This window comes from Pristiophorus japonicus, chromosome 3, assembly GCF_044704955.1.
Source record: "Pristiophorus japonicus isolate sPriJap1 chromosome 3, sPriJap1.hap1, whole genome shotgun sequence".
NCBI lineage: Eukaryota > Metazoa > Chordata > Chondrichthyes > Pristiophoridae > Pristiophorus > Pristiophorus japonicus.
The window spans coordinates 66,491,388-66,515,198 of NC_091979.1; the positions used below are offsets into that span (position 1 = coordinate 66,491,388).

The window sequence follows — 23,811 nt, forward strand, 5'->3', positions numbered from 1 at the left end:
ACGTATTCATCTGAGCTATCCTGCGATTCCGACTCTGACTAGCATGTGGCACTGGTAGCAATCCCGAGATTACTACTTTTGAGGTCCTACTTTTTAATTTAGCTCCAAGCTCCTTAAATTCATCTCGTAGGACCTCATCCCTTTTTTTACCTATATCGTTGGTACCAATGTGCACCACGACAACTGGCTGTTCCCCCTCCCTTTAGTGTGATGCGAGCTGGCTGTATGTTTCACTTTACAGCCTCAGTCCGCATTGTGTCCCTGGTTACTGTGGCAACCCGATCTTTTTGGCGCGTATCAAGGCTCCATCCCAAAACTAAAGGGCAGATTAGGCTGCGCCAAAATGAAGAAATCCAAAGGGGAAACTTAGAACATTTTTTTTTGGCGTACTTGGCCCCAAAAACGGGCGTAACTCTTCAAGTGCGCCCATAAAAAGCTTTGGGGAAAATTGAGCCCTGTATTTTCACATGCATGCGACGTCAAGAGGACAGATTGCAAGTTCTGGGTTTAGGCACATGCACAGTGCATGCCTAAACACGGAACTTGCGGGTCCCCACGGGCACGTGCGCAGCCATAGAAGCCGCAAATTCAGCCCCAATGTTTCCACTTGTGGGGAAGAGCATAACTAGAGGCCATTAATACAAGATGGTCACCAAGAAATCTAATAGGGAATTCAGAAGAAACTTCTTTACCCAAAGAGTGATGAGAATGTGAAACACACTACCACAGGGAGTGGTTGAAGTGAATAGTATTGATGCATTTAAGGGGAGGCTAGACAAGCATATGAAGGAGAAGAGAATAGAGGGTTATGCTGATAGACTTAGATGAGGAAAGACGGGAGGAGGCTCAAGTGGAGCATAAACGGCAGCATGGACTGGTTGGGCCGAATGGCCTTGTTCTGTGCTGGATATCCTGAGTAATCCTATGAGTACGTACACATGTAGCTGAATTTTATTAAATTTTACTGCATCTGTGCCAAGATGATTCAACATGAGCTCTTGCATACAATCACCACAAGAGTGGCAATGTCTCAAGTAGCAAAAAAAAAGACATTGTTTGCAGCATAGGATAAAAATGTATCAGTGCATTCTGAGATGCTTTTAATCGACTGAATCTCAAATTCAGATGAAGCTTATCAAAATATTGCACAATTGTAGTGAAGGATAAAATAAGAGATTGATACAGATTGTATCAAACTCGGTGTAACTAAGCTTAGACTCTTCACTTAAATTGTACGAAACACTTGAATATTTTTGACTTGGTTGAACATCTATTCAGAGTTCCTGTGTAGACATTCGGCAATACTTCTTCAACACTTTTTTTTTGAACGCAACCAAAATATTATCTCATAATAAAATGTGAAGCTATAAATACCAAGGTTTAAGCAAGTACAAACCAGCATTTATGCAACTCTGGACGCGAGATTTGCATGAAGTAATTTTAATTGAACAAGTGTATTTTGGGTTTAAAGAAGTGAGAGTAGGTAATAAACAATGAACCTCAAGATCGAAATAAATGAGGATGTCAACTCACTTAATGAAGAAACCTTTAACCGCTGAGAAAAGTCCATCACTGAAATAAAAATCCAGCAGTGAAACTTTAAATGATTTACTCTAACATGTTCAATTTACATTTTGTTACCTCTTCTGTCTACTTCCCTAAGGCATTGCTTTTAGCTGTTTGTTCTCCTTGCTGTGCCATAACTACATCACACACTGAGACAGGCTGCCAAATGGCACTTGCACACATGCTGTCTCTCTCGCTCTCGCTCTCTCACTCTCTCTCTCTTCCCCGCACTGCTCCCCTCCCCAATTCTCCACCTCCCATCCCAGAAGAGTTTACAATTTGTATGTATTCACAAGAAAAATATCTCCAAATGTAAAGCAATGCTAAGGATTGTTGGAACTGTAACTCGACAGGACTCACTAGGCACTAAGTTTTTTCTCTAAACTATTATTTCTAAATAACAGAGAGATGGATAAGTACTCTTCGTAGGATTACTTGAATTTAAGAGCGTTCTCGGGTCTTATTCTGTGACCTCCCTATAAATGAGTCTATTTCAAGTTAGCAGGAGTGCTTTCTGTAAATTGATCTTTGAAACCCAAGTCAGCAGTAGCCTTGCTTAATTCCATATATCTATACATAAAATATATATTTGTTTTATTTTTGTTCACAGTATTAATTATACCACAATAGAAATTAATTGAAACCACTGATTAAGTAATTACTGATTCCATACATGCAAGAAATTATACATAGGGCAAAGAAAGGCAGCCTGGTAACTCAAATCTAAATAATGGCTAGGTTTCTAATACCATTGTTACAACTGTGCTTTTGGAACGCTGTAGTTTATAATGTTACAGCAAAGTTAAATTCTTAATAGTTCTGCTAAAATATTTTAATTCTGCAAATAAATGTACATTTAAACATAATATATCCTGTTTATTTCAAAAAATAAATCTGTAATTAATCTACCCAATGTTAATTTATACCTAGTGTGGAATAATATGATGCACCACATGATGGCCAAACTATGCAGAGACTTCCCATGGATTAACTGCATTTGGAATTATTTGGCATGCAGAATGTTCACTGAGAAAATCAGAGGGTCATTTGAAAATATTATTTAATTGTAAGTGAATCTTGGAATGATGTCACCTTGACAGCTTTGTAGACAACAGTTACCCTGGGAGGTTGTGTTTCAGAAATAATTATGTGAATTAGTGAATGCCTTCCTCCGTCAATATCAACATTGGATGCAAGAGTTGTAATTTCAAACATGAAAGAATATCATTTAGTGCATTTTGAAAGACGAGATGATTTTTTTAAATAATGCTTGTCTTTAATGTTCCCAAATATGAAGCTTTGAAACCCTGTAACAATGAAAGAACATAGATTGGGAAGTATTTTATTTATACAAGTGCACCAATTATTATATACTCTGTTGGGGCTTTCTCACACAAAGAGAAATTGCTCATCATAGTAATCCTCGGTTGCTGGATGTACAACTCCACTGCATATCTATTTTCTGTCATAGCCTTATTTTCCTCTTTAAATTCTTCCCAGACTACTCCTATCCTTCAAGATTATTTGATAAACCATCATACAAAATCAGCCCACCCCAATTGTTTTAGCACTTTAACTTTATCTAATAAACTGAGAGACGGCAATTGAACGAGTTGCTGTTTGGATAAGAAATCTATCCATTTCCCTTCTACATATCAGGTCTCCTCCATGCAACTAGTGACAATTGTCAGTGAGAAAGCCCACAACAGAGCAAGCTAGCTGATCTCGACCATTCTTCTGTATAAACGTGTTGACGGAACAGCGAAAATAAAATTCCCTCAAAACCAAAGATGGACTTAACCATCTTTAACTGAGCCAACACATCTAATGTACTTCTAATGCTCAAAAGGACCAGCTCCAAATAGCAAGTCCAGAAGTGAATCTTTGGAGAAAAATAATTAATTGAAAGCTATGTATAACCTTGATTATAAGTGCAGTAAAGAATATTCTTAGCCATATTATATATAACTGGTCTTTATTTTTGGTTAAAATAATCTACCTGGTTAAATGATAGTTCCAAAGAGCTTTATTTCTTGGCTGGAGATTATTTAATGGTCAGTGGATCATTGCAAGAGCAGATAAAAATAATGTAGTATAGTTACTTCTGTCCCGACAAAAATCAATCTTACTGAAAAGATCAGCCGTACTATTCATTGCACTGAATGTTCACAAGTTTTAGTCTGAGATTAATTGAAGTTCTTCAGATGCATCATGTGACAGGTTCGGTTTGACCAAGGATCATCCATGCTAGGCAAGTGAGTACAGTTTTGTAACAACAGACTGCCAAAAGATCTAGACTGCACAAAATCTGTGCTGGTGATTCTGGGCTCCCTATAATAAAGTCGACAACAATAACTTGCATTTGCATAGCACCTTTAATGTAGTAAAATGTCCCAATGTCAAGAAAGAAAATAAAAGAACTTGCATTTATATAGCATCTTTCACAACCTCAGGACGTCGCAAAGCGCCTAACAGCCAATGAAGCTCTTTTGAAATGTTGTCACTGTTGTAACGGCATAAACTTGGTGCACCATATCCACCAGGTAACCAAAAACCTGGAGAAACTTTACTCGGATTTGATGCCAAGTGGAGGTAAGACCCAATTTCAACATGAGAACATAAGGAAGCTTGGTGGAGTAAGGAAAGGATATTCAGCCCATCAAACTCAGTTTTTCTGCACACAATGTACAACCTTCATATTATGGACTGTACAAATGCATTTAATCACCTGATTAAACATGGTGCTACATATTAGCAGACCATCTGATAATTATAAAGGGTGGAGAGTATTATTGAGTTTATATCACAATCCCATATCTATTTAAATCAATTTCACTTGCAAATTTGAAAAATTCCAGAATTCCTTCTCGAAAAGGAAAGTCAATAGTCAAAGTCCACTGTGGACTTTAGTGATGAATACCTTGCTAAAATCCTGATATAACAGTCACAGTAGTTGGTGCGCAGAAAAACAAACAAAGCATCTGCAGAAGCAAAAATGATCCCCGACTCTGCAGGAGAAGTATTTTTATTTTCTGTAATAATTCTCGAGGTTGCTTCTATTGTGCAATTTACAGTGCAGAGATGTAATCTTTGGTATTAAGTGGAGCTTTATTTACAGCCTTTGACCATCAGCAATCCTTTTTTGATACAAATTTGTGAGGGGTAAATAATGGAATGCAAAATCAATACCAACAATATAATATAAAACATTATATATTTGCCATTGCCAATTGTGATTAAAACAGGAGCAGCTACCTCTTCTAGTCATCTTCCATCTGTCAAAATATGGTCAACATTTTTAGGTGATTTCTTCTTACATTGCATCATATTCAAAAAAGTTTGTAATCTGAATCGGAACAGCAGATTTAAGGTTAAATAAAGAAGAAAATGGTATAAGGGCCGGGTAGACATTCCGCCGGCAGACTGCCGACATACCGCCCAAAATCGTCAAATTGATCCAAAAATACCTACATACCGCCCGGTGTAAAAATCATCAACGACATACCGCCGGGCGGTATGTATACCGTCCACCCATGCACACTGCCGACATACCGCACAAAATTGCCATCTTTAACTTTAATTTTTTTTTATCTCTCACCCGCCAGTCTCTCCCACGCACCCCCACCCCCACAGCGATCTGGTCCTCCCCACAGCAGCGATCCCCCTTCACGTGTATCTCCACCACAGGTATCTTCCCCCACAGCAGTGATCAGTGATCCCCCTTCACAAGTATTTCCCCCCACAGCAGTGATCAGTGATCCCCCTTCACAGGTATCTCCCACACAGGTATCTCCTCCCACAGCAGTGATCAGTGATCCCCCTTCACAAGTATTTCCCCCCACAGCAGTGATCAGTGATCCCCCTTCACAAGTATTTCCCCCCACAGCAGTGATCAGTGATCCCCCTTCACAGGTATCTCCCACACAGGTATCTCCTCCCACAGCAGTGATCAGTGATCCCCCTTCACAGGTATCTCCCCCACAGGTATCTTCCCCCACAGCAGTGATCCGTGATCCCCCTTCACAGGTATTTCCCACACAGGTATCTTCCCCCACAGCAGTGATCAGTGATCCCCCTTCACAGGTATTTCCCCCACAGGTATCTTCCCCCACAGCAGTGATCAGTGATCCCCCTTCACAGGTATCTCCCCCACAGGTATCTTCCCCCACAGCAGCGATCCCCCTCCCCCACCCATCACATATCTGCACATCGCTCTCAGGCCGGCAGTCTCTGTGGACTTTCGTCAGTGCCTCTCGGGAGCAGAGCTTGCAAAAGCATGTGCATGCGCACAACTCGGGACCCGAAGATTCCCGAATGAAAATGGCTCATCGCCCGCACACCGCAGGCTGCATTCCACTCCGTCCACTGCACGCCATTCGGCATACCGCCGAGGAAAAAGTGATGAAAATCACGCACACTCCGCCCCAGCGGTACTCGGTAGACATACCACCAGCATACCACCGAGAAATGGGCGGACGACCAATTTCGCCCCCAAAGTTGTAGAGTTATAGCTTTCCCACATTACAACAGTGACTACACTCCAAAAGTACTTCATTGGCTGTAAAGCGCTTTATTGCCCATCCCCATTCGCACTCAAGAAGATGGTGGTGAGCCAGCTTCTTAAACCACTGCGGTCTGTGTTCTGAAGGTACTCCCACAATGCTATTAGGGAGGAAGCTCCAGGATTTTGATCCAGCGATGATGAAGGAACGATGATATATTTCCAAGTCAGGATGATATGCAACTTGGAGGTGATGGTGTTCCATGGGCCTGCTGCCCTTGTCCTTCTAGGCGGTAGAGATCACAGGTTTGGGAGGTGTTGTCGAAGAAGCCTCGGCGAGTTGCTGCAATGCAACTTGTAGATGGTACACACTGCAGCCACGGTGCTCAGTGGTGGATGGAGGGAATGGTTAAGGTAGTGGATGGGGTGCCAATGAAGCGGGCTGCTTTGTCCTGGATGGTGTCGTTCTTCTTGAGTGTTGTTGGAGTTGCACTCATCCACATGATTTACTTGTTCGAAAGGTTTTGGTGAGTCAAGAGGTGAGACATTCACTGCAGAATACCCAGCCTCTGACCTGCTCTTGTAGCCACAGTATTTAAGAGGCTGGTCTAATTTGGTGACCCCCCCCCCAGGATGTTAATGGTAGGAGATTCAGCAATGGTAATGCCATTTAATGTCAAGGGGTGGTGGTTAGGCTCTCTCTTGTTGGAGACAGTCATTGCCAGGCACTTGTGGGATGCAAATACTACTTGCCACTTGTTACTCATCAGCCCGAGCCTGAATGTTGTCCAGGTCTTGCTGCATGCGGGCACGGACTGCTCCATTATCTGAGGATTTGCGAATGGAACTGAACACTGTGCAATCATCAGCGAACATCCCCACTTCTGACCTTATGATGGTGGGAAGGTCATTGATGAAGCAGCTGAAGATGGTTGGGTCGAGAACACTGCCCTGAGGAACTCCTGCAGTAATGTCCTGGGGCAGAAGTAATTAGCCTCCAACAACAACAACCATCTTCCTTTGTGCTAGGTATGACTCCAGCCAGTGAAGAGTTAACCCTGGATTTCAATTTTACTAGGGCTCCTTGATGCCACACTCGGTCAAATGTTGCCTTGATGTCAAGGGCAGTCACTTTCACCTCACCTCTGGAATTCAGCTCTTTTGTCCATGTTTGGATCAAGGCTGAAATGAGGTTTGGAGCCAAGTGGTCCTGGCAGTACCCAAATTGAGAATCGTTGAGCAGGTTATTGGTAAGTGCCACTTGATGAAGGAGTTGACTTATGAGGAAAGGTTGAGTAGGTTGGGCCTATACACATTGGAGTTTAAAAGAATGAGAGGTGATCTTACTGAAACATATAAGATACTGAGGGGCCTCGACAAGGTAGATGCAGAGAGGATGTTTCCCCTCATGGGGGAATCTAGAACTAGGGGACATAGTTTCAGAATAAGGGGCCGCCCATTTAGAACTGAGATGAGGAGGAATTTCTTCTCTCATAGGGTTGTAAATCTGTGGAATTCTCTGCTCCAGAGAGCTGTGGAGGCTGGGTCATTGATTATATTTAAGGTGGAGAGACAGATTTTTGAGTGAAAAGGGAGTGAAGGGTTATGTGGAGCGGGCAGGGAAGTGGAGCTGAGCCCAAGATCAGATCAGCCATGATCTTACTAAATGGCAGAGCAGGCTCGATCGGCCAAATGGCCTGCTCCTGCTCCTATTTCTTATGTTCTTATGCTCTTGATAGCACTGTCGGCAATACCTTCCATTGCTTTGCTGATGATAGAACATACAAACATAAGAAATAGGAACAGGAGTAGGCCATACAGCCTCTCGAGCCTGCTCCTCCATTCAATAAGATCATGGCTGATCTGATCATGGACTCAGCTCCACTTCCCCGCCCGCTCCCCATAACTCCAGAACCCCTTCAAGTGCCTTCTGGAAGTCCAAATACACCACATCCACTGGTTCCCCTTTATCCACCCTGTTCGTTACATCTTCAAAGAACTCCAGCAAATTTGTCAAACATGACTTCCCCTTCATAAATCCATGCTGACTCTGCCTGACCGAATTTTGCTTTTCCAAATGTCCTGCTACTGCTTCTTTGATAATGGACTCCAACATTTTCCCAAGCACAGATGTTAGGCTAACTGGTCTATAGTATCCTGCCTTTTGTCTGCCTCCTTTTTTAAATAGGGGCATTACATTTGCAGTTATCCAATCTGCTGGGACCTCCTCAGAATCCAGGGAATTTTGGTAAATTACAACCAATGCATCCACAATCCCTACCACTACTTCTCTTAAGATCCTAGGATGCAAGCCATCAGGTCCAGGGGATTTATCTGCCTTTAGTCCCATTATCTGACTGAGTACCACCTCCTTAGTGATTGTGATTGTGTTAAGTTCCTCCCCCACTTTAGCCCCGAGACTATCCACTGTCAGAATATTGTTAATGATTGAGAGTAAACTAATGGGGTGGTAATTGGCCTGATTGGATTTGTCCTATTTTTGTGGACAGGATATACCTGGGCAGTTTTCCACATTGTCGGGTAGATGCCAGTGTTGTAGCTGTAATGGAACAGCTTGGCTAGAGGCACCGCTAGTTCTGGAGCACGAGGCTTCAGCACAGACAGCCGAGATGTTTTTTGGAGCCCATAGTCTTTACTGTATTCAGTGCGCTCAGCCGTTTAATATCACATGGATCGTAACAAATTGGCTAACGACTGACTTCTGTGAAGGTAGGAACCTCAGGAGGAGGCTGAGATGGATCATCCATTCAGCACTTTTGGCTGAAGATAGTTTCAAATACTTCAGCCTTATCTTTGAATGATGTCATAATTGGGCACTAATTTAAAGAGATGCATGTTTGCTTGCACAACCTGGCTCAAAGTGGGAGCAAGACTATAGTGCTAATTAACACTGAAATTGAAGCAGAAATAGTGTTTAAACACAAGTTAATTTCAGTAAATTTTTGAATGTTAATATCAGTTATATACACATATAATATGAACTGTTTCTGGAAAAAATTATCAACTGCAGATTTGTTTCGGTTGATTTAGTATAATTCCAGAATGGTACAAAGTTGCATTCTACTCTAGATTATACTGGTTACACCAGATGGTCCACCTACCATTCAAACTGTTGTGTATGGAGAAAGAGTCAGATTGAAAACTGTGAGCTCAAAGTAAAGTGTGACCTTAGTCTTTTGTTGCAGGTCTCCAGAGTACCTCCTGTGAAGCCTCCTTAAATACCTGTGCTCCCAAGGGATTATGGGATCCCTTGGGACTCCTAGGGATGAGCCCTCTGGTGGTTGTACAGAGTAAATACAATGTTACATATATAACAACATTCCCCCCCAAAGTTAATAGTGTAACTATTTACAATGAGAGTCGATCTGGGGCTCTTCTTGTCCTGGTTGATCGGCTCAGTGTGAAAGCTGGTGTTGTTGAATCATTTGTTGGGCCCTCATTGGGCTGCTGTGCAGCTGGCCTTGCTGGGCTGCCTGGTGTGTTGGGCCCTGCTGGATTGCTGTGGTTGATGGGTTCTGCTTCGTGGTCAACCGTGGTGCCGGTTGCCACTGATGTGTATGTTGGGGAATCAAAAAAGGTAGGGTCCAAGGTGGGTTGCTCAGGATAGTCCATGAATCTGAGTTTGATTTGGTCCAAGTGTTTCCGGTGAATGAGTCCATTTGAAAGTTTGACCCGAAACACCCTGCTCCCCTCTTTGGCCACGACAGTGCCGGGAAGCCACTTGGGACCTTGTCCATAATTTAATACAAATACAGGATCATTGATTTCAATCTCGCGTGACACATTTGCGCTATCATGGTATGCACTTTGTTGAAGCCGCCTGCTCTCTACCTGTTCATGTAGATCAGTGTGAACTACAGTGTGAACTCTCATAGAAACGTTAAAATTCTGATGGGTTTAGACAGGTTAGATGCAGGAAGAATGTTCCCAATGTTGGGGAAGTCCAGACCAGGGGTCACAGTCTAAGGATAAGGGGTAAGTCATTTAGGACCGAGATGAGGAGAAACTTCTTCACCCAGAGAGTGGTGAACCTGTGGAATTCTCGACCACAGAAAGTTGTTGAGGCCAATTCACTAAATATATTCAAAAAGGAGTTAGATGAGGTCCTTACTACTAGGGGGATCAAGGGGTATGGCGAGAAAACAGGAATGGGGTACTGAAGCTGCATGTTCAGCCATGAACTCATTGAATGGCGGTGCAGGCTCGAAGGGCCGAATGGCCTAAGCCTGCACCTATTTTCTATGTTTCTATGAGAGCCTTGTCTTAAGTGCTCTTTTCATGAGCAGTTCAGCAGGTGGGATCCCAGTGAGTGAGTGGGGTCTCATGCATTAGCTAAGCAGCTCGAGAGATAGGCGAGTCTGCAGTGAGCCTTCAGTTACCCTCTTCAAGCCTTGCTTGATGGTTTGCACTGCTCTCTCTGCCTGACCATTGGACGCTGGTTTAAACGGGGCAGATGTGACATGTTTGATGCTGTTATGGATCATGAATTCTTTGAACTCAGCACTGGTAAAACATGGCCCGTTGTCACTCGCCAGGACATCGGGTAGGCCGTGTGTGGCAAACATGGCCCGCAGGCTTTCAGTAGTGGCAGCGGACGTGCTAGCCGACATTATCTCACATTCAATCCACTTGGAGTACGCGTCTACATTTTACCCAAGAACGGGCCTGCATAGTCGACATGTACCCTAGACCATGGTTTGGAGCGCCAAGACCATAAACTTAATGGCGCCTCCCTAGGTACATTGCTTAACTGCGAGCATGTGTTACATCTGTGAATGCAGGACTCTAAGTTCGCATCGATACCGGGCCACCACACGTGGAATCTGGCTATCGCTTTCATCATTACGATGCCTGGATGGGTACTGTGAAGGTCATTGATGAAGGTGTCTCTGCCCTTCTTGGGAACCACTACTCGATTGCCCCACAGAAAGCAGCTTGCCTGTATAGACATTTCATCTTTGCACCACTGGAACGGCTTTATCTCTTCCTGCATTTCCACTGGGATACTGGACCAGCTCCCGTGAAGCACACAGCTTTTGACTAGAGATGATAAGGGTCCTGGCTTGTCCAGGTTTTGATCTGCCGGATAATGATGGGTGATTGCTCACTCTCAAATGCTTCCATAACCATGGCTAGATCTGCGGGCTGTGCCATTTCCACCCCCGTGGTGGGCAATGGCAGCCTACTGAGAGCATCGGTGCAGTTTTCTGTGCCTGGCCTGTGGCGGATGGCGTAGTTGTATGCGGATAACGTGAGCACCCATCTCTGGATGCAGGCCGATGCGTTGGTATTCATCCCTTTACTCTCGGAGAACAGGGGTATAAGCAGCTTATGGTCAGTTTCCAATTCGAATTTTAGCCCAAACAGGTATTGATGCATTTTCTTTACCCCATAAACACATGTTAACGCTTCTTTCTCAATCATGTTGCAGGCTCTCTCAGCCTTAGACAGACTATTGGATGCATAGGCAACTGGTTGCAGTTTCCTGAAATCATTAGCTTGTTGCAATGCACACCCGACGCCATATGAATCACATGCTAGTACCAAACGTTTACATGGATCAGACAACACAAGCAATTTGTTTGAGCATAACAATTTTCTCGCTTTTACATAGGCATTTTCTTGGCTTTTGCCCCAAACCCATTCATCCCCTTTTCATAGTAAGACATGCAGTGATTCTAACAGTGTGTTGAGACCCGGTAAGAAGTTATCATAGTAGTTCAGGAATCCCAGAAACGACCGGAGCTCTGTCACGTTCTGTGGCCTCAGTGCGTTCTCGATTGCCTCCGTCTTCGCGTTGGTGGGCCTGATACCGTCCGCCGCAATCCTCCTTCCCAGGAACTCCACTTCAGGTGCCAGGAAAACACACTTCGAGTGTTTTGACCTGAGCCCCATGCAGTTGAGTCGATTAAGAACCTCCTCCAGGTTCTGCAGATGCTCGACTATGTTCCGACCTGGAACCAAGATGTCGTCCTGGAAGACCACAGTGTGCGGGACCGACTTCAGTAAGCTTTCCATGTTTCTCTGGAATATCGCCGCCGCCGATCGGATTCCAAACGGGCATGTTATAAACAAAAAGATCTTTGTGCGTGTTGATGCAGGTGAGGGCCTTCGATGATTCCTCCAGTTCCTGCGTCATGTAGGCTGAAGTCAGATCCAGCTTCATGAACGTCTTTCCTCCCGCCAGCATTGCAAAGCAGTGGTCAGCCTTTGGTAGTGGGTCTTGGTCCTGCAGGGAGAAACGATTGATAGTTACTTTGTAATCGCCACAGATTCTTATGGTGCCATCTCCCTTGAGGACTGGGATGATAGGACTGGCCCACTCGTTGAACTCGATTGGGGAAATTATGCCCTCTCTTTGCAGCCGGTCTAGCTCGATCTCTACCCTTTCTCTCATCTTGTACGGTACTGCTCTCGCCTTGTGATTGATGGGTCGCGCCCCCGGAATTAGGTGGATCTACACTTTTGCTCCTTGGAATTTCCTGATGCCTGGTTTGAACAGCGAAGGAAATTTGTTTAAGTGCTGGGCACAAGAAGTTGATAGCGCTCGGATGTCGTCCCAGTTCCAGCGTATCTTTCCCAGCCAGCTCCTGCCGAGCAGCGTGGGACCATTGCCTGGTACCACCCAGAGTGGTAGCTTGTGCACTGCTCCATCGTAGGAGACCTTTACGGTAGCACTGCCGATTACAGCTATCAGTTCTTTCGTGTAAGTTCTTAGTTTCATGCAAATTGGAGTTAAGACTGGCCTTGAGGCCTTGTTGCACCACAATCTTTCGAAAGTCTTTTTGCCCATGATGGACTGACTCGCGCCCGTGTCTAGCTCCATTGACACCGGGAGTCCATTTAGTTCAACATTCAGCATTATCTGGGGATAATTCGTGGTGAATGTATGCACCCCATGTACCTCTGCCTCCTCGATCTGAGGCTCTGGTTCGTCGTGATCCTCCGTGGATCTGTCCTCCTCTGCATTGGAGGTGTCCCATTGTTCCACAGCCCTTGCAAACATCCTCTTTGAATCGGCATGAATGGAAATGATGATCAGTAACAATAAGCTGTTAATGGCCTTGCATTCATCACCCATGATGGTGGACTCTGAGTCATCTGCGGACGTGGAGCTGCAGGTATGTGTGACCTGCCCTGTACGTTATGATTCAAAAACATCATCACTTTGTTCACAGTACTTGTAGCAGCACTTGTGTGCTGAGAGATTTGTTTCGTATTGTCACTGGTGGCAATGAACGCCTGGGCTATCGCTATGACCTTACTCAAGATTGGGGTCTCTATGGTCAAAAGTTTGTGAAGTATGGTTTTGTGGCCAATGCCAAAGACGAAAAAGTCTCTGAGCATGTGCTTCAAATGTCTTTCAAATTCTCAATGTACTGCAAGGCGTCTTAGCTCGGCGACATAACTTGCCACTTCCTGGCCTTCAGACCTTTTGTAGGTGTAGAACCAATACCTCGCCATCAGAACACTTTCCTTCGGGTTCAAATGCTCTCGGACCAGTGTACACAAATCGTCATACGATTTCTCCGTGGGTTTCACTGGAGTGAGCAGATTCTTCATGAGGCCATATGTTGGTGCCCCACAGACGGTGAGGAGGATCGCCCTTCGTTTGGCAGCGCTCTCTTCCCCATCTAGCTCATTGGCCATGAAGTTTTGGTCGAGTCGCTCTACAAAAGTTTCCCAATCGTCTCCCTCCGAGAATTTCTCCAGGATGCCCACTGTTCTCTGCATCTTTGGGTTCGCTATTTGTATAGTGTCACCAGTTGTTGTGTATGGAGAAAGAGTCACACTAAACACTGTGAGCTCAAAGTAAAGTGTAACCTTAGTCTTTTATTGCAGGTCTCCAGAGTGCCTCTCCAAACTGTGAAGCCTCCTTAAATACCTGTTTTCCCAAGGGATTGTGGGATCCCTTGGGACTCTAGGGGATGAGCCCTCTGGTGGCTATATAGAGTAAATACAAGGTTACATATATAACACAAACAGGAGTAAATAATCTGAGGTTTAGGATATCAATTACAAGCAGATTTATTGAACAGAAATGGATAAGTGAAAAGCAGCAGTGACATATTGTATACTGTATAGTTATAGACTAAATTATTCCTCCTTGGAAGACAAGAAACAACAAAAAATCACACCTGCTAGGCTAACCTCAACATGAACTGGACCAGTAGAAGATCCATGAATATTACATTGATATATTGTTGCTGACCAGCTGTCTTGGATGGCTTTAAACTACTGAATTCAAAGGCAAGCTGAAAAATACTTTTCAAAAAATGAGTAGGAAATGTAAATAGTTCCCTCAAACTGAGAAAAAGTGGTCAATATACACACTCACAAACAAACCCACAAGACTCTTGTATTTGAACTGAATGGTTTACCTCTTTCCTCATACACATGGCCAGACAAACAGGGTTGATCTTAGTCAGAAATGGGTGAAGATGGAACACAATGGAGTGTAAAATGGTCAGAGACCTGTTCTGACTGAGCTCTGCTATTTTTCATGCCACTCAATTATAACTTGATGTGAAAGGTAGAAACGTCCATTCAAAATAGGCAAGATCTTCATACTCTGGAAATGAACAGGAAGTGAATTTGTTTCGATGTCAGTGATTTTGCATAGCTTACAACAGGATTGCACCTTTTCCTCATTATACCCATATAACCTGGGCATCCACAGATCCAAGGCTTAACATTTGAGTACTAAGACAGAAAGATTCTGATGGAAGGTCATCGACCTGAAACATTAACTCGGTTTCTCTCTCCACAGATGCTGCCTGACCTGCTGAGTGTCCCCAGCATTTTCTGGTTTTTTATTTCAGATTTCCAGCATCCGCAGTATGCTGCGTTTGATCTAAAAGGAGGGGACCATTTTCTGAGAATGAAGTTCATCTTTAACCTTATATGTGCAGTGACAGCAAGAAAGAAAGAAGGCAATATCACAATGCATCACGTCATAGACAAAAATGATTCATTTCAAAGTGCATTGTATCTTTTTGTTCCAAATTTCATATTATACTTCTATTTTAAAAGGCACTAATGGGCTGTTGGAAGTACTCAATAGAATAGATGAGCATGGTTATATATGCATACAGAGCTCATATTACTTGAGCTGAAACATTTGCATTAATAATAAATGCTGATCACTTTCAGACCTCAGCTGCAGCCACTCTTTCAGAATGGAAACCAAATCTGTCTTGTGATAACGCAATCTGTGCGGCAAGGCTGTCTGATGAAAACCAAACTGGGTGGACAGAACAGCAGTCATTTGCAAGCTCTGTGGTTCATGCCTCTAGGATCTGGCATCACCGCAGTGAACAGATGCGGCTCTCTGGCAGGGAGACCCCCAGAGACAGGCTGGTTCTTTCACCTTTAAAAAAAATTACTTTTTCCTGATTTATTTTAATCTTTACTAACAATATATTAGACTCAACAAAGTACAGCTACATGGAACAGCTGTTCAAATTTACAATCAGAAATTTCAGATGGTGCAGTGAATAGGGAATCTATACATAGAAATCTGCTGAAACCTGTAGTTTAGAGCTTGCATTAAATAAATTCCTGCCATGCCAAAGTAAAATTATCACATCCATCTTTGGTGTAAAAACAAAAGGTCCAAAAACATTGGTTTGGCCATGCATTTTGTACAGAATACATTTTCTTTGCAAATCATATTTTGGAATATTTGTGTATCTTTACAGATGTTTATGACTGCATAGATGCAAATCCAGATCATTTTATTTGATGTAAAGCTGTTTTGAGCATGCATCATTACCAAGGCTGTAGTGTAATTCAGGGATCAAGTTGTTGGTGTGATTCTCAAGCTGGCTAAAATCAGCTTCACACAGCTTGGGCAGCTCAATATGAGCAGTATAACTGTAGCTCAGTGCAAAGCCACATTTTTAAAACGTTCCCAGGCAGCTCATTGACCAACGGATGTATTGATAAAGAAGTGAGGTTTATAGATAAGGCAAATTTCACGCTCAATTCTTTTTAAAATAATCTTTTTAATCTAATTTGCCATACACTGAAAATTTATATCAGCTCAATGCAAATTGCTCCTGACCGATTGGTTGCTTTGCAAATTTGTTAATTGCAATTTGGTCATATGTAAATTATTTTTGAAAGGGATAAGGTGAACCAACCAAATTGCTTAAACCACAATTTACAAAAAAAAATCATCCAATTAAAGACTTTATTCTCCAACATAAAAATGTAAAAACTACATGGAGCAGCTGTTCCTCATTCTAATGTCCTTTGTGCACCAGAGTGCTGGGATAGTGAAAAGGGGCAGACACCAGTTACATTGGCCATCAACCCACTTCTGGGAACGGGAAGGACAGGTACAAGACAATTCTACTTGAAAGGGCTGCACACATTTGAATTTCTTTAAAAATGACACATAAGGTGGTGTCACAGTGTCTTGCACATCAACGTCCAGCATTAATACAGCCATACGTAAAGCAAGAAGAATACCTATATAAACTTGACTTTACCAATCGCTAAATTGTGCCAGAGACGGAGCGATCATTAAAAGGGTCAGGCAGTAAATATAAGTTTTGCGGATATCATTTAAAATTGGATTTGAATTATGTCAAATAGTTGGGCTGCACTGTGTGGAATCAAAGGTTTTGTAAGGCTGCTTTGGAGGACTTTTCAACAGTTACCGCCGTTCTCCTTTGCACAATTGGTCTGACTGTACTTGCAAGAGGAAGAGCTTTTGGATACCAGGGATGTCGGGCAATATTATAGGAGAAGGGTTACCACTGAGCCAAGGTTGACACCAGTTATACTGCAGAAGGATCCTGAGCCAACTTCAGCCAAGGATGGCACGACTTAGAATGGTTTTGCCTCTCACAGGGCTCCAAATTAGCCCACCTCTTTTTTCGGCGCACTCAGCAGAGATGTGTCGACTTTGTGGGCTGAAAGGGGCGTCGATAAAATGTCCCCCGATTCTGGCCGCTGTGTTGCCACTCCCGGGTATTGGCGCGACGTGGCCAGTCGATTGGGAGTCGGAGCAAGGGCCCTGCGCCAGAAACAGTGCCGGCAGCTCTCCACATGCGCATTGGAGTGTGCGTGCATGCGCTGTAGCTCCTGCCCCCAGCCTCTGTGTGCGTGGGACCCGATGCGTCCCGCCCCTATCCCAGGCCGAGTGGCCTCACGCAGAAACCGGCCAACTGCCTTCCTGGGCTAGAAGCCAACAACAAGCACGTTGGTGTGGGGCCCAAGCCGAGGCGGCAGGGATATGGGGGAGGGGGGGAAGGGGAATTTTGATCCGAGGGTGGGGAGTTTTGACCCCGGGGGTGGGGAGGGAATTACGAACCGCAGGGTGGGTTTGATCACCAACCCCAGAAGGTAGGGGGTTCCGATCCCGTGGGCAGTCCGATCGACGACCTCTAGGGAAGATCTGATCCCCAGACATGTCCGATCTCTGACCCCAGGTGCTATTCTGATCCTGGAGGGTCTGATCCCCGACCCCAGGAGGTAGGGTTATTTGTAAGGGGTGGGCTGATAGTGGGTGAGCTTAGGTGGCTGGGAGAACACAAGAATTTTGAGCAGGAGGTACTTCTATTTTTTATTTGGATATTTTGAAAAAATTATGTAAATATGTTTTGTCTCGACTTTTATTTTTGTAGTTTAAGCTTCCATGAATGCTTCTGTTGTATAGTAAATTAACTGTGCAAAGTTTGTCATATGATGTCCTGTATAACTGTTTGATCCTATGCACATTTTTTAGTCAAGTCATTAAGTTTTGCTGGCCTCCGATGTACCTACCTGCGCTAATTTCTTAACTCTCCGCAAGGGTTTTCTGTGCGGCCACAAGTGGCCACATACGCTGGCCTAAGTTAGTTTGGAGTAACTATTAGCTGTCTAAAGTGGCCTAAATGGCCAAAATGGGCGTAGGTGGCTGGTAGCGCCCCCTTTTGAAAAAAACTAAACTAAACTAAAAAAATCCAAATTAACTCACTTACATTGGCGAAAATTGAATGTGCAAAATGGGGATTTTTAAGATACTCAAGAAAAGTCAAGTTGCTCAAAAAAAAACAGCAACTCCTGGGCAATTTTGAGCCCACAGTTTCCAGGGTGTTACTGGGGAGATCTGTAACATAATTCAGTCTGCAGTTCATTGCTGTATAAAACAGATGACTGATGCCTTATATGCACCAGTAAGCAATAATGTCACTTTCCCCAAAGGGTTAAAGAGAGCAACAGCAGACAAATGTAGGATTTTTGCAAATGGTAGGTTTCTGAAAAGTAGAATCAATAATCAGCTTGTCAGATCATTCGCTCAAGGTAATGGATGTGAACCCTAGTGCTTGGCAGCAATCATTTACATCCATTTTACAGCAGTGCACTGTGGCCTCATTATTTACTAATAAGCAACAACTCACGGGTTGGAATCGAAGAGACTGGAGATACCCACTGCAGCCTCGGATCATGACTCCTCAGATATCCCCATGCACGAGTGGAGCACAGCTACAGTGAGGTACATTATCCATTATGGAGAACACCATACCCTATAAAATAGCACATCATCTGGCTTACTGAGAGCAGTGCCATGGGAGATCCTGTAATGTATATCATGTTTTAAACACCATACATCTGCACATGCAGCTGTTATGCTGCAGGCATCACAGCTTCTAACAGATGTGAATCAATGTTAAACTGCTTGTAACTGACCAGCACATTTCAATTTTCAAAATTCTCCAACCTACCAATTAAACTCTGAATGGAGAGGTTTTATTTACTTAACAATTAGACACCGAGGCCCTCACGCTTCAAAAAAAATGATCTTACCAGAAGAATACTACATTATACCTTGTAACGTACAATGCTCCTCTCCTTACAAAACATCCAACTTGCCATCAGCAACGTCATGAGAAATTTTAAAATTGAGAGTTTTACCATGAAAATGCAGTTTCACTGAAAAATGTCTTGCTGGCATAAAATGAAATGTTAAGCAGTTAAGCTGCTTCTTTATCTTTATTTTGTCCTCTTCTATCAAATCACTTTAATACTGACATAAGCGTATTGATTTCTTAGAGCTTTAAGGCTAGACTTTCACATTCTTATCATCCAATTACCGTCCGATTTAGTGCCCATTTTAATGTTTTTATTGCCTTACCGCCCGATTTTAGATCGACATGCAAACTTGCGCCCATATATTGCCTGATTACCGCCGGCGGTATTTTCGGGGTCAAATGATCGCTGGTGGTAATCCAGCCGCCCGCCCAGTAGATACCATCAATTTTCCCTCCTGGATGTTGTGCACCGCCCGCAAGACCGCCCAGCACTATTTTCAGATTTTCTTTTTTTAAGAATCGCCCAGAATACCACCCACTATAAATATCGCTATGAAAAGGGTGCACTTAAGTGCCCCTGACCCAGCAATGTGGACGCCATTTTGTAATCAACGCTAAAGCTGGATTAAATTGCAGGTTGAACTTAAATAGTTTTTTAGTGCATTTTATTGTTATTTTATAGGAATACTCTTAATTTCAGGTGTTTATAAAAATATCTGCTTTAATTTGAGGAAAGATACATGAAAGTTTTGAACAATTTACAGTAAATGTACCTTTAAAACAAATGAGGCCTGTAATTTCTCAAACAATGCTGAGCAGGAGACGACCTTAACCACAATGCATTTACAAGGATAAGCGATCATACCTGGACATGGTGTTAGAAGGCAGCGCTTCCGAAAGGAGGTCGTAAGTGAGATGTGGCAGCTCATTAAGGACCAGCGGGACTGAACTGCCCGTTGAGGTTAAGGTAACTGCGGCACTTTCATTCTATGTATCGGGCTCCTTTCAGGCATCAGCTGGCAACATTTGCTGCATCTCTCAGCACACCACACATTGCTGCATTCGGCAGGTGACAGAAGCACTTTACGCACGAAGGTTTGACTTCATTAACTTCCCAATGACCAGGGAGGCCCAGAGTGAAAGGGTTGTGGGATTCGCGAGAATAGCAAACTTCCCTAAGGTGCAGGGTGCAATAGACTGTCCGCACATCGCCCTGCGAGCACCCTCACAGGATGCAGAGATGTTTCGAACCGAAAGGGATTCCACTCCCTGAACGTGCAGCTCGTTGTCTACTACAATCAAATAATCATGGCAGTAAATGCCAATTTTCCAGGGAGCATTCATGATGCGCATATCTTGCATGAGATCACTGTCTTCGACCTCTTTAAAAGTCAGTCAGAAGGTCAATGCTGGATGCTTGATGATAAGGGATATGGCCTCGCCACCTGGCTCTTGGACCCCCCACCCCCCCCTCCGTAAGCCCCAGGCAGGAGCCGAGCATTACTACAATAACAGCCACATGGCCACATGCAATATCATTGAAAAGACAATCAGAGTGCTGAAGCAGCATTTCAGATGCTTGGACCACTCTGGAGGCAGCCTACAATACCACCAGGAGCAGGTCGTGGAGTTCATTGTGGTGTGTTGTACAATTTGGCAATCAGAAGGGGGCAGGAAATGCCACAGGGGACTGCAGGTCCACCTCAGGACATGGTGAACAAGCCAGTTAGAGAAGTGGAAGAGGAAGGTGAGGAAGAGGAGGTCGAGGAGGAGTCTGGCGATGAAACCATGATACCAGCCACCCCAACTCCACTGGAGACGACCTGAGGCGCTTACACAGCAGCAAAACTGTTACGTCAGCAGCTCATAAATGAACACTTTGCTTGAACTCTTACGAGTTCAGTTAAAATGTCCATTGTTTGTAACCCTTGAATTGATTGTATTGAGTGTTGAGCCATCATTTAGCAAAAGTGAGTGAGACACAACACGAAAAACGTTAAGTTCAATAAAAGTTATTTGCATTTTTAAAAAGGCTGAGTGTAAAGTAAATTAATAAATAATTTTTTAAACTTTACTTTTGAAATACTTAAAATTAAAAAAAAACAAGATTGAAATAAGTAAGCAATGCACTTTAAACACGTAACATCCCAAACAGTAAACAACATTTCATAATAAATAAACCACCCACTAACAGTTAACAAAACAGAATACATTTATATATTAACAATAAACAAAGACCACCAACCCACCCACCAGCCCCTCCCCCCCACAATCATTGACCAAAACAGGAAACATTTTTATTTTATTTGCGACTACTGCCTTTCCCCCCCACCACCTGACACCCAACTGTTTATGTGGAAGACGCCTACCCCCGCTCCTCCCCCGCCTGTCTGAATTGATGCCAGGGCGTTGTGCAGCAGTGCGCCCCGAGCACAGCTGCAGAAGGCGGGGTGACTGTGTCAGCGCCTAGTGTGGGGAATGTGGAGAGGTGGTAGGGTCTGACGACCCGTCCTCAGAGTCAGAAGAATCTGCATTCTCCTGACTCCCATGTGCCGTAGGCATGATTGGTACAACACCTTGGGGTTCAATATCGTTTCCTGATTCCACTGGCTGCCGCAAAGCGTCCATGGAATCAGCGATTCGCTGCATCACCGCAATCCGCGCCGCCGTCTCCTCCGAATGGTGCACTGATTGCGCTGCGATCACTTGTGCGAGTGCACCAATTGCCTCGAGGAGCTGTTGACCCTTGTCGACGCTTGCCCTAGTCAGCGCAACCATGTCCAACTCTGCGTCTGTCTGTCTTGCAGCATGGATCTCATGCCGAGTCAGCCTCCTCAGATTAGGCACAGGGCCTATGACACTCAGTGTGCACTGCTGCACAACGCTTGGTCCGGCCACTTCCTTGGAGCCGAATCCACGAAAAATAGATTCAGATGAGAAAGAGGTGGTCGCAAGCATGAGGGGCCCTTCCATGGACTGCAGCAACTCCACAAGTTCGACTTCCTGTGGCGGGTCGAGCATTAGCTGCACTTGATCAAGTTCATCCTCCTGCTCCTGCTCCTCAACGTGGTCCTCTTCGGCTATAAAACAAGACAGAATAGGTAAGCAGAAGGGCAAGGAAGGGAGGGAAGGAGTGGTGGGGGAGGAGGGAGGGAGAGAGGGAAGGAAGGAGGGATTTTTCATAATGGTACAATATTTCATAATGGTACAAGCTTTACAGTACAGTATAATTTATGCATTATGCACATCCCGGAGATCATGCGTTACTCACGTAGCACCAACACCGGATCAGCACCACCCGAGCGGCCGAGCGCTCCAGTGAGGGCTGCGGCCCGCTCCTCCAGGTCGCTCCGCTCCTGCAGCTCTGCTGGCCCTCCCCCAGTGCGGCGACGTTCGCCTCGGTTGAAAACGATTTTTTCTGACAATATGACAAAACCATGGTTTAATATAATTGCACAAGTACTAGTAAGCACCCCCAATGCTTTTCAATACTGTCCAATTAATGTACCCTCACATTCCAAGTTCTGCATGATAAACACATCTTATTAATTACAGGAAAACAATATAACATCGTTTATAGTAACTCCAAATTAGTGAGATTAAGAAATGTACAGTATGGCACTTTTATATTTTAACTAATGAATCATTGCATGATTAAATTTATTAAAGTTTTTACTTACTCTTGCGACTGAAACAATGTCGTTCCAGCGCTTTCTGCACTGGACTGGCCCCCGACGGATCTGGGCGACCAAGAACACCGCCTCGGCAATTTCTGCCCTTATTCTCTGATATACTTGCGGGCTGGGCTTGCCACGACCACCCTGGGTCAATCGGTCCCAGCGCGCTTCCACCTCATGGACTAGTGCAGCTTAGGCTTCTATTGAGAAACGTTTTGCCCTTTTCCTCCCTCCCACGTTTGCCTCGGGCTCCACCTCCATCGCGACCATTAAATCTTCTGCCGTTTTAATTTTAGTAGAATACTCGTCAAACGTACACAACTTTCCTCTGTTCTCTCTCCTTACTCCTCCCTTCCTCAATTGCGCATGCATGGGATGACCCCTCACCCCCAACACGGGGGTAACAAAACCATTGCGCGTGCCCAAAAAATAATCTCGCACGCGTAATGGGGGGGAAAAAAATTGCGCATGTGCACAAAGAGAAAAAGAAAAAAAAATTGCACATGTGCAGTAAGGCCGGTCTGGATCAAGCCGGTCTTACATGAGGACTATGAACGCCCGCAGCCGCACACTGCTGCCACTGCCACCGTCGGGATCGATTGTGGTAAAAATGAAGGCATTACATCTCGGTGGTATTCAGGTGGTATGGATTAATCCATTTCTTCAAACAGCCTGATTACCTCCGAGATATGGGCGCTGGCGGCGCAAAGTGCAAAGTTTAGCCCATAGAGTTTCTACAAATTAAAAATTAAGAGGTTAAGCCTTCAATTTTAAAAATCTTTTAATGCTAATGGCTTTCTATCCATGTGGCAACTCTGAGCGCATATATTACAACACTTGGAAAAAACAAAGAAAGTTGCATGTACTGCAATGCATTATGTTATCTGCATCAAGTCAGGAATATTTTACTGTGCCAGTCTACCAGAAAATTGTAAATCTTTATAAAATGGCGTATCATTTTAAACTTTGAACTATCTATATATCTGATTTTATTTAGTTTCTTCATAGTTAATGTTTCAATATTGTAAAATATTTGTGGATCTCCTATGACATTGCTCACAGTAAGTTAGAGAATTGACGTCTCTTGCCAGTCTGTCACTTTCCCTCTATTTCTCCTCTTCTGCCTCTTTCCTTTTCTCTTCAGCTTCTCTCTCCCCAACTCTTTCTTGCTCTCATTGTCTTCTTTCTTTTGGGTATGAGGCGCGGAGTGGCACAGTGTGGCATGGAAAAGAGTCATCAACAG

General features: G+C 44.0%; 1 protein-coding gene across 7 annotated transcripts in view; it reads right to left on the minus strand.

Annotated features, from left to right (window-relative positions):
• thsd7ba (thrombospondin, type I, domain containing 7Ba) overlaps window positions 1-23,811 on the minus strand; it is a 1,512,301-nt gene that overhangs the window by 1,277,989 nt on the left and 210,501 nt on the right. The gene's annotated exons all lie outside the window — the stretch shown is intronic.